The sequence below is a fragment of the Rhinoderma darwinii genome, assembly GCF_050947455.1.
Source record: "Rhinoderma darwinii isolate aRhiDar2 chromosome 5 unlocalized genomic scaffold, aRhiDar2.hap1 SUPER_5_unloc_32, whole genome shotgun sequence".
In the NCBI taxonomy this organism is placed as follows: Eukaryota; Metazoa; Chordata; class Amphibia; order Anura; family Rhinodermatidae; genus Rhinoderma; species Rhinoderma darwinii.
Genome location: NW_027461790.1, coordinates 1 through 11,041, shown reverse-complemented (window position 1 = coordinate 11,041; position 11,041 = coordinate 1). Strand labels below are relative to the sequence as shown.

Genomic DNA, 11,041 nt, shown 5'->3' with positions numbered 1-11,041 from the left:
CCTTATGTGTTGACTAAAAGCAGATTCCAAAAGTGTTTTTTGTCTTTGCTATTGTTTCTGTCTTTCTGAAGGGATCTCCCCTTTTAATCCCATTATTTCAACACCTGTTGGACAATGCATGAGTGATAATGAGCTCATTGATTAAATGCAATTAATGAATAGATTGCCACCTCTTGTTGTGTGTCGTCTGTGTTTCTGTGTTTCCGGCATTTCACATTGGAACACCTCATTCACCTTCCTTGTCTTCTCTCCGCCCTCCCTTTTAGGTAAGTTAAAGAGCTGCACCTGAGCCAGCCACTGATTGATTGATTGATTGATTGATTGATTGATTGATTGATTGATTGATTGATGCAGCACAACAGTCAAATAGTGGAGTGGAGTATGGGAAAAAGCAAACAGCCAATAAAGCAGCCTGCCCGCTCGCCTGCCCGCCACAATGGACCTACCTGTGTACACTAGATGGATGTGATGGAATGTACTGTCGTCCCTACATTTCAAGAAGAAGTAAGAATTGCAGTTGCAACAAAGCCTTGCTTGCCTACAAAGAGAGCAGCAATTTGGATTTGTTACTATGTTACCTAGAAGAATAACAAACTGTGCAAGGATGGAGGTTGTAGGAGCAAGGAGAAGTTGTCTGTAAAGTTGGTGGATGCCTATTTTCCATTTTGCAGTCCCTTGTCTCCCTCTTGTGGCCTCCTGGAGGCAACTAGCTGTGCAAAAAAAAGACAGCCTGGCGGCCGGCTGTTGCAGTGTTGCCCTCTCAGGCAACACTGAGTGACTGACTGAGCCTCACCGTCTTATATAAAGTTCAGACGGAACTTTGCACGTGTCATAGTGGAGCCCTCAGGATTCCAGAGCCAGCTTTCTGACATCATAATGGGGCCTCAGAGATAAAAGCCTGGGCCCAGGCAGTGTTGGTCAGTGCTGCTCAGCAGGCAGCACTGGACTGGACTGGATTACAGCTGATACAAGGTGTGAAGGAACAAGGGGTGGCTGTGGGCATGCACTTGCTGCCGCTGCCAGTGTTTATCTGCATGGCAGCAGGGCATTTGGGCGTTGCCAGGAAGGCGTTTTTATGTAGATTCCTCCTCTTTCAGCACTGCATTGTGGTGCAAGCAAAAGAAGCAAATCCTGTCTGGCTTCCTCTCCGGCCTTTATTCACCTCCCGTGTAGCTGTGAGTGTGTGAGCCTGCAGGGCCCCATGGAATTGCCTAGAAGTAGGCTGAATCGCTGCAAGGGCTGAACAGCAGTATCGGGCAGGCTCGGGCAACGCGCGGCCCGTTCGGGTTATCGCTTCTCGGCCTTTTGGCTAAGATCAAGTGTAGTATCTGTTCTTATCAGTTTAATATCTGATACGTCCCCTATCTGGGGACCATATATTAAATGGATTTTTAGAACAGGGAGATGGAAATAGAGCTTGCTCTGTCCACTCCACGCATTGACCTGGTATTGCAGTATTTCCAGGACCGGTGCACCCTTTCCTTATGTGTTGACTAAAAGCAGATTCCAAAAGTGTTTTTTGTCTTTGCTATTGTTTCTGTCTTTCTGAAGGGATCTCCCCTTTTAATCCCATTATTTCAACACCTGTTGGACAATGCATGAGTGATAATGAGCTCATTGATTAAATGCAATTAATGAATAGATTGCCACCTCTTGTTGTGTGTCGTCTGTGTTTCTGTGTTTCCGGCATTTCACATTGGAACACCTCATTCACCTTCCTTGTCTTCTCTCCGCCCTCCCTTTTAGGTAAGTTAAAGAGCTGCACCTGAGCCAGCCACTGATTGATTGATTGATTGATTGATTGATTGATTGATTGATTGATTGATTGATTGATGCAGCACAACAGTCAAATAGTGGAGTGGAGTAGGGGAACAGCAAACAGCCAATAAAGCAGCCCGCCCGCTCGCCTGCCCGCCACAATGGACCTACCTGTGTACACTAGATGGATGTGATGGAATGTACTGTCGTCCCTACATTTCAAGAAGAAGTAAGAATTGCAGTTGCAACAAAGCCTTGCTTGCCTACAAAGAGAGCAGCAATTTGGATTTGTTACTATGTTACCTAGAAGAATAACAAACTGTGCAAGGATGGAGGTTGTAGGAGCAAGGAGAAGTTGTCTGTAAAGTTGGTGGATGCCTATTTTCCATTTTGCAGTCCCTTGTCTCCCTCTTGTGGCCTCCTGGAGGCAACTAGCTGTGCAAAAAAAAGACAGCCTGGCGGCCGGCTGTTGCAGTGTTGCCCTCTCAGGCAACACTGAGTGACTGACTGAGCCTCACCGTCTTATATAAAGTTCAGACGGAACTTTGCACGTGTCATAGTGGAGCCCTCAGGATTCCAGAGCCAGCTTTCTGACATCATAATGGGGCCTCAGAGATAAAAGCCTGGGCCCAGGCAGTGTTGGTCAGTGCTGCTCAGCAGGCAGCACTGGACTGGACTGGATTACAGCTGATACAAGGTGTGAAGGAACAAGGGGTGGCTGTGGGCATGCACTTGCTGCCGCTGCCAGTGTTTATCTGCATGGCAGCAGGGCATTTGGGCGTTGCCAGGAAGGCGTTTTTATGTAGATTCCTCCTCTTTCAGCACTGCATTGTGGTGCAAGCAAAAGAAGCAAATCCTGTCTGGCTTCCTCTCCGGCCTTTATTCACCTCCCGTGTAGCTGTGAGTGTGTGAGCCTGCAGGGCCCCATGGAATTGCCTAGAAGTAGGCTGAATCGCTGCAAGGGCTGAACAGCAGTATCGGGCAGGCTCGGGCAACGCGCGGCCCGTTCGGGTTATCGCTTCTCGGCCTTTTGGCTAAGATCAAGTGTAGTATCTGTTCTTATCAGTTTAATATCTGATACGTCCCCTATCTGGGGACCATATATTAAATGGATTTTTAGAACAGGGAGATGGAAATAGAGCTTGCTCTGTCCACTCCACGCATTGACCTGGTATTGCAGTATTTCCAGGACCGGTGCACCCTTTCCTTATGTGTTGACTAAAAGCAGATTCCAAAAGTGTTTTTTGTCTTTGCTATTGTTTCTGTCTTTCTGAAGGGATCTCCCCTTTTAATCCCATTATTTCAACACCTGTTGGACAATGCATGAGTGATAATGAGCTCATTGATTAAATGCAATTAATGAATAGATTGCCACCTCTTGTTGTGTGTCGTCTGTGTTTCTGTGTTTCCGGCATTTCACATTGGAACACCTCATTCACCTTCCTTGTCTTCTCTCCGCCCTCCCTTTTAGGTAAGTTAAAGAGCTGCACCTGAGCCAGCCACTGATTGATTGATTGATTGATTGATTGATTGATTGATTGATTGATTGAGCAGCACAACAGTCAAATAGTGGAGTGGAGTAGGGGAACAGCAAACAGCCAATAAAGCAGCCCGCCCGCTCGCCTGCCCGCCACAATGGACCTACCTGTGTACACTAGATGGATGTGATGGAATGTACTGTCGTCCCTACATTTCAAGAAGAAGTAAGAATTGCAGTTGCAACAAAGCCTTGCTTGCCTACAAAGAGAGCAGCAATTTGGATTTGTTACTATGTTACCTAGAAGAATAACAAACTGTGCAAGGATGGAGGTTGTAGGAGCAAGGAGAAGTTGTCTGTAAAGTTGGTGGATGCCTATTTTCCATTTTGCAGTCCCTTGTCTCCCTCTTGTGGCCTCCTGGAGGCAACTAGCTGTGCAAAAAAAAGACAGCCTGGCGGCCGGCTGTTGCAGTGTTGCCCTCTCAGGCAACACTGAGTGACTGACTGAGCCTCACCGTCTTATATAAAGTTCAGACGGAACTTTGCACGTGTCATAGTGGAGCCCTCAGGATTCCAGAGCCAGCTTTCTGACATCATAATGGGGCCTCAGAGATAAAAGCCTGGGCCCAGGCAGTGTTGGTCAGTGCTGCTCAGCAGGCAGCACTGGACTGGACTGGATTACAGCTGATACAAGGTGTGAAGGAACAAGGGGTGGCTGTGGGCATGCACTTGCTGCCGCTGCCAGTGTTTATCTGCATGGCAGCAGGGCATTTGGGCGTTGCCAGGAAGGCGTTTTTATGTAGATTCCTCCTCTTTCAGCACTGCATTGTGGTGCAAGCAAAAGAAGCAAATCCTGTCTGGCTTCCTCTCCGGCCTTTATTCACCTCCCGTGTAGCTGTGAGTGTGTGAGCCTGCAGGGCCCCATGGAATTGCCTAGAAGTAGGCTGAATCGCTGCAAGGGCTGAACAGCAGTATCGGGCAGGCTCGGGCAACGCGCGGCCCGTTCGGGTTATCGCTTCTCGGCCTTTTGGCTAAGATCAAGTGTAGTATCTGTTCTTATCAGTTTAATATCTGATACGTCCCCTATCTGGGGACCATATATTAAATGGATTTTTAGAACAGGGAGATGGAAATAGAGCTTGCTCTGTCCACTCCACGCATTGACCTGGTATTGCAGTATTTCCAGGACCGGTGCACCCTTTCCTTATGTGTTGACTAAAAGCAGATTCCAAAAGTGTTTTTTGTCTTTGCTATTGTTTCTGTCTTTCTGAAGGGATCTCCCCTTTTAATCCCATTATTTCAACACCTGTTGGACAATGCATGAGTGATAATGAGCTCATTGATTAAATGCAATTAATGAATAGATTGCCACCTCTTGTTGTGTGTCGTCTGTGTTTCTGTGTTTCCGGCATTTCACATTGGAACACCTCATTCACCTTCCTTGTCTTCTCTCCGCCCTCCCTTTTAGGTAAGTTAAAGAGCTGCACCTGAGCCAGCCACTGATTGATTGATTGATTGATTGATTGATTGATTGATTGATTGATTGATTGATGCAGCACAACAGTCAAATAGTGGAGTGGAGTAGGGGAACAGCAAACAGCCAATAAAGCAGCCCGCCCGCTCGCCTGCCCGCCACAATGGACCTACCTGTGTACACTAGATGGATGTGATGGAATGTACTGTCGTCCCTACATTTCAAGAAGAAGTAAGAATTGCAGTTGCAACAAAGCCTTGCTTGCCTACAAAGAGAGCAGCAATTTGGATTTGTTACTATGTTACCTAGAAGAATAACAAACTGTGCAAGGATGGAGGTTGTAGGAGCAAGGAGAAGTTGTCTGTAAAGTTGGTGGATGCCTATTTTCCATTTTGCAGTCCCTTGTCTCCCTCTTGTGGCCTCCTGGAGGCAACTAGCTGTGCAAAAAAAAGACAGCCTGGCGGCCGGCTGTTGCAGTGTTGCCCTCTCAGGCAACACTGAGTGACTGACTGAGCCTCACCGTCTTATATAAAGTTCAGACGGAACTTTGCACGTGTCATAGTGGAGCCCTCAGGATTCCAGAGCCAGCTTTCTGACATCATAATGGGGCCTCAGAGATAAAAGCCTGGGCCCAGGCAGTGTTGGTCAGTGCTGCTCAGCAGGCAGCACTGGACTGGACTGGATTACAGCTGATACAAGGTGTGAAGGAACAAGGGGTGGCTGTGGGCATGCACTTGCTGCCGCTGCCAGTGTTTATCTGCATGGCAGCAGGGCATTTGGGCGTTGCCAGGAAGGCGTTTTTATGTAGATTCCTCCTCTTTCAGCACTGCATTGTGGTGCAAGCAAAAGAAGCAAATCCTGTCTGGCTTCCTCTCCGGCCTTTATTCACCTCCCGTGTAGCTGTGAGTGTGTGAGCCTGCAGGGCCCCATGGAATTGCCTAGAAGTAGGCTGAATCGCTGCAAGGGCTGAACAGCAGTATCGGGCAGGCTCGGGCAACGCGCGGCCCGTTCGGGTTATCGCTTCTCGGCCTTTTGGCTAAGATCAAGTGTAGTATCTGTTCTTATCAGTTTAATATCTGATACGTCCCCTATCTGGGGACCATATATTAAATGGATTTTTAGAACAGGGAGATGGAAATAGAGCTTGCTCTGTCCACTCCACGCATTGACCTGGTATTGCAGTATTTCCAGGACCGGTGCACCCTTTCCTTATGTGTTGACTAAAAGCAGATTCCAAAAGTGTTTTTTGTCTTTGCTATTGTTTCTGTCTTTCTGAAGGGATCTCCCCTTTTAATCCCATTATTTCAACACCTGTTGGACAATGCATGAGTGATAATGAGCTCATTGATTAAATGCAATTAATGAATAGATTGCCACCTCTTGTTGTGTGTCGTCTGTGTTTCTGTGTTTCCGGCATTTCACATTGGAACACCTCATTCACCTTCCTTGTCTTCTCTCCGCCCTCCCTTTTAGGTAAGTTAAAGAGCTGCACCTGAGCCAGCCACTGATTGATTGATTGATTGATTGATTGATTGATTGATTGATTGATTGATTGCAGCACAACAGTCAAATAGTGGAGTGGAGTAGGGGAACAGCAAACAGCCAATAAAGCAGCCCGCCCGCTCGCCTGCCCGCCACAATGGACCTACCTGTGTACACTAGATGGATGTGATGGAATGTACTGTCGTCCCTACATTTCAAGAAGAAGTAAGAATTGCAGTTGCAACAAAGCCTTGCTTGCCTACAAAGAGAGCAGCAATTTGGATTTGTTACTATGTTACCTAGAAGAATAACAAACTGTGCAAGGATGGAGGTTGTAGGAGCAAGGAGAAGTTGTCTGTAAAGTTGGTGGATGCCTATTTTCCATTTTGCAGTCCCTTGTCTCCCTCTTGTGGCCTCCTGGAGGCAACTAGCTGTGCAAAAAAAAGACAGCCTGGCGGCCGGCTGTTGCAGTGTTGCCCTCTCAGGCAACACTGAGTGACTGACTGAGCCTCACCGTCTTATATAAAGTTCAGACGGAACTTTGCACGTGTCATAGTGGAGCCCTCAGGATTCCAGAGCCAGCTTTCTGACATCATAATGGGGCCTCAGAGATAAAAGCCTGGGCCCAGGCAGTGTTGGTCAGTGCTGCTCAGCAGGCAGCACTGGACTGGACTGGATTACAGCTGATACAAGGTGTGAAGGAACAAGGGGTGGCTGTGGGCATGCACTTGCTGCCGCTGCCAGTGTTTATCTGCATGGCAGCAGGGCATTTGGGCGTTGCCAGGAAGGCGTTTTTATGTAGATTCCTCCTCTTTCAGCACTGCATTGTGGTGCAAGCAAAAGAAGCAAATCCTGTCTGGCTTCCTCTCCGGCCTTTATTCACCTCCCGTGTAGCTGTGAGTGTGTGAGCCTGCAGGGCCCCATGGAATTGCCTAGAAGTAGGCTGAATCGCTGCAAGGGCTGAACAGCAGTATCGGGCAGGCTCGGGCAACGCGCGGCCCGTTCGGGTTATCGCTTCTCGGCCTTTTGGCTAAGATCAAGTGTAGTATCTGTTCTTATCAGTTTAATATCTGATACGTCCCCTATCTGGGGACCATATATTAAATGGATTTTTAGAACAGGGAGATGGAAATAGAGCTTGCTCTGTCCACTCCACGCATTGACCTGGTATTGCAGTATTTCCAGGACCGGTGCACCCTTTCCTTATGTGTTGACTAAAAGCAGATTCCAAAAGTGTTTTTTGTCTTTGCTATTGTTTCTGTCTTTCTGAAGGGATCTCCCCTTTTAATCCCATTATTTCAACACCTGTTGGACAATGCATGAGTGATAATGAGCTCATTGATTAAATGCAATTAATGAATAGATTGCCACCTCTTGTTGTGTGTCGTCTGTGTTTCTGTGTTTCCGGCATTTCACATTGGAACACCTCATTCACCTTCCTTGTCTTCTCTCCGCCCTCCCTTTTAGGTAAGTTAAAGAGCTGCACCTGAGCCAGCCACTGATTGATTGATTGATTGATTGATTGATTGATTGATTGATTGATGTGATTGATTGATGCAGCACAACAGTCAAATAGTGGAGTGGAGTAGGGGAACAGCAAACAGCCAATAAAGCAGCCCGCCCGCTCGCCTGCCCGCCACAATGGACCTACCTGTGTACACTAGATGGATGTGATGGAATGTACTGTCGTCCCTACATTTCAAGAAGAAGTAAGAATTGCAGTTGCAACAAAGCCTTGCTTGCCTACAAAGAGAGCAGCAATTTGGATTTGTTACTATGTTACCTAGAAGAATAACAAACTGTGCAAGGATGGAGGTTGTAGGAGCAAGGAGAAGTTGTCTGTAAAGTTGGTGGATGCCTATTTTCCATTTTGCAGTCCCTTGTCTCCCTCTTGTGGCCTCCTGGAGGCAACTAGCTGTGCAAAAAAAAGACAGCCTGGCGGCCGGCTGTTGCAGTGTTGCCCTCTCAGGCAACACTGAGTGACTGACTGAGCCTCACCGTCTTATATAAAGTTCAGACGGAACTTTGCACGTGTCATAGTGGAGCCCTCAGGATTCCAGAGCCAGCTTTCTGACATCATAATGGGGCCTCAGAGATAAAAGCCTGGGCCCAGGCAGTGTTGGTCAGTGCTGCTCAGCAGGCAGCACTGGACTGGACTGGATTACAGCTGATACAAGGTGTGAAGGAACAAGGGGTGGCTGTGGGCATGCACTTGCTGCCGCTGCCAGTGTTTATCTGCATGGCAGCAGGGCATTTGGGCGTTGCCAGGAAGGCGTTTTTATGTAGATTCCTCCTCTTTCAGCACTGCATTGTGGTGCAAGCAAAAGAAGCAAATCCTGTCTGGCTTCCTCTCCGGCCTTTATTCACCTCCCGTGTAGCTGTGAGTGTGTGAGCCTGCAGGGCCCCATGGAATTGCCTAGAAGTAGGCTGAATCGCTGCAAGGGCTGAACAGCAGTATCGGGCAGGCTCGGGCAACGCGCGGCCCGTTCGGGTTATCGCTTCTCGGCCTTTTGGCTAAGATCAAGTGTAGTATCTGTTCTTATCAGTTTAATATCTGATACGTCCCCTATCTGGGGACCATATATTAAATGGATTTTTAGAACAGGGAGATGGAAATAGAGCTTGCTCTGTCCACTCCACGCATTGACCTGGTATTGCAGTATTTCCAGGACCGGTGCACCCTTTCCTTATGTGTTGACTAAAAGCAGATTCCAAAAGTGTTTTTTGTCTTTGCTATTGTTTCTGTCTTTCTGAAGGGATCTCCCCTTTTAATCCCATTATTTCAACACCTGTTGGACAATGCATGAGTGATAATGAGCTCATTGATTAAATGCAATTAATGAATAGATTGCCACCTCTTGTTGTGTGTCGTCTGTGTTTCTGTGTTTCCGGCATTTCACATTGGAACACCTCATTCACCTTCCTTGTCTTCTCTCCGCCCTCCCTTTTAGGTAAGTTAAAGAGCTGCACCTGAGCCAGCCACTGATTGATTGATTGATTGATTGATTGATTGATTGATTGATTGATTGATTGATGCAGCACAACAGTCAAATAGTGGAGTGGAGTAGGGGAACAGCAAACAGCCAATAAAGCAGCCCGCCCGCTCGCCTGCCCGCCACAATGGACCTACCTGTGTACACTAGATGGATGTGATGGAATGTACTGTCGTCCCTACATTTCAAGAAGAAGTAAGAATTGCAGTTGCAACAAAGCCTTGCTTGCCTACAAAGAGAGCAGCAATTTGGATTTGTTACTATGTTACCTAGAAGAATAACAAACTGTGCAAGGATGGAGGTTGTAGGAGCAAGGAGAAGTTGTCTGTAAAGTTGGTGGATGCCTATTTTCCATTTTGCAGTCCCTTGTCTCCCTCTTGTGGCCTCCTGGAGGCAACTAGCTGTGCAAAAAAAAGACAGCCTGGCGGCCGGCTGTTGCAGTGTTGCCCTCTCAGGCAACACTGAGTGACTGACTGAGCCTCACCGTCTTATATAAAGTTCAGACGGAACTTTGCACGTGTCATAGTGGAGCCCTCAGGATTCCAGAGCCAGCTTTCTGACATCATAATGGGGCCTCAGAGATAAAAGCCTGGGCCCAGGCAGTGTTGGTCAGTGCTGCTCAGCAGGCAGCACTGGACTGGACTGGATTACAGCTGATACAAGGTGTGAAGGAACAAGGGGTGGCTGTGGGCATGCACTTGCTGCCGCTGCCAGTGTTTATCTGCATGGCAGCAGGGCATTTGGGCGTTGCCAGGAAGGCGTTTTTATGTAGATTCCTCCTCTTTCAGCACTGCATTGTGGTGCAAGCAAAAGAAGCAAATCCTGTCTGGCTTCCTCTCCGGCCTTTATTCACCTCCCGTGTAGCTGTGAGTGTGTGAGCCTGCAGGGCCCCATGGAATTGCCTAGAAGTAGGCTGAATCGCTGCAAGGGCTGAACAGCAGTATCGGGCAGGCTCGGGCAACGCGCGGCCCGTTCGGGTTATCGCTTCTCGGCCTTTTGGCTAAGATCAAGTGTAGTATCTGTTCTTATCAGTTTAATATCTGATACGTCCCCTATCTGGGGACCATATATTAAATGGATTTTTAGAACAGGGAGATGGAAATAGAGCTTGCTCTGTCCACTCCACGCATTGACCTGGTATTGCAGTATTTCCAGGACCGGTGCACCCTTTCCTTATGTGTTGACTAAAAGCAGATTCCAAAAGTGTTTTTTGTCTTTGCTATTGTTTCTGTCTTTCTGAAGGGATCTCCCCTTTTAATCCCATTATTTCAACACCTGTTGGACAATGCATGAGTGATAATGAGCTCATTGATTAAATGCAATTAATGAATAGATTGCCACCTCTTGTTGTGTGTCGTCTGTGTTTCTGTGTTTCCGGCATTTCACATTGGAACACCTCATTCACCTTCCTTGTCTTCTCTCCGCCCTCCCTTTTAGGTAAGTTAAAGAGCTGCACCTGAGCCAGCCACTGATTGATTGATTGATTGATTGATTGATTGATTGATTGATTGATTGATTGATTGATGCAGCACAACAGTCAAATAGTGGAGTGGAGTAGGGGAACAGCAAACAGCCAATAAAGCAGCCCGCCCGCTCGCCTGCCCGCCACAATGGACCTACCTGTGTACACTAGATGGATGTGATGGAATGTACTGTCGTCCCTACATTTCAAGAAGAAGTAAGAATTGCAGTTGCAACAAAGCCTTGCTTGCCTACAAAGAGAGCAGCAATTTGGATTTGTTACTATGTTACCTAGAAGAATAACAAACTGTGCAAGGATGGAGGTTGTAGGAGCAAGGAGAAGTTGTCTGTAAAGTTGGTGGATGCCTATTTTCCATTTTGCAGTCCCTTGTCTCC

At 47.4% G+C, this 11,041-nt stretch overlaps 7 non-coding genes across 7 annotated transcripts; all 7 read left to right on the top strand.

Moving 5' to 3' along the window:
* The first annotated feature begins 1,289 nt into the window (after positions 1-1,289).
* On the top strand, positions 1,290-1,480 carry LOC142689796 (U2 spliceosomal RNA). Its single transcript, XR_012858635.1, has one exon. It is a non-coding gene; the product is annotated as a U2 spliceosomal RNA (small nuclear RNA).
* A 1,292-nt stretch (positions 1,481-2,772) lies between these two features.
* LOC142689784 (U2 spliceosomal RNA) lies at positions 2,773-2,963 on the top strand. The gene has a single exon (XR_012858624.1). It is a non-coding gene; the product is annotated as a U2 spliceosomal RNA (small nuclear RNA).
* Positions 2,964-4,246: 1,283 nt separating this feature from the next.
* On the top strand, positions 4,247-4,437 carry LOC142689772 (U2 spliceosomal RNA). The gene has a single exon (XR_012858613.1). It is a non-coding gene; the product is annotated as a U2 spliceosomal RNA (small nuclear RNA).
* Positions 4,438-5,725: 1,288 nt separating this feature from the next.
* LOC142689760 (U2 spliceosomal RNA) lies at positions 5,726-5,916 on the top strand. Its single transcript, XR_012858602.1, has one exon. It is a non-coding gene; the product is annotated as a U2 spliceosomal RNA (small nuclear RNA).
* Positions 5,917-7,201: 1,285 nt separating this feature from the next.
* Positions 7,202-7,392, top strand: LOC142690034 (U2 spliceosomal RNA). The gene has a single exon (XR_012858849.1). It is a non-coding gene; the product is annotated as a U2 spliceosomal RNA (small nuclear RNA).
* A 1,293-nt stretch (positions 7,393-8,685) lies between these two features.
* On the top strand, positions 8,686-8,876 carry LOC142690022 (U2 spliceosomal RNA). Its single transcript, XR_012858838.1, has one exon. It is a non-coding gene; the product is annotated as a U2 spliceosomal RNA (small nuclear RNA).
* Positions 8,877-10,164: 1,288 nt separating this feature from the next.
* LOC142689999 (U2 spliceosomal RNA) lies at positions 10,165-10,355 on the top strand. The gene has a single exon (XR_012858818.1). It is a non-coding gene; the product is annotated as a U2 spliceosomal RNA (small nuclear RNA).
* Positions 10,356-11,041: the final 686 nt, after the last annotated feature.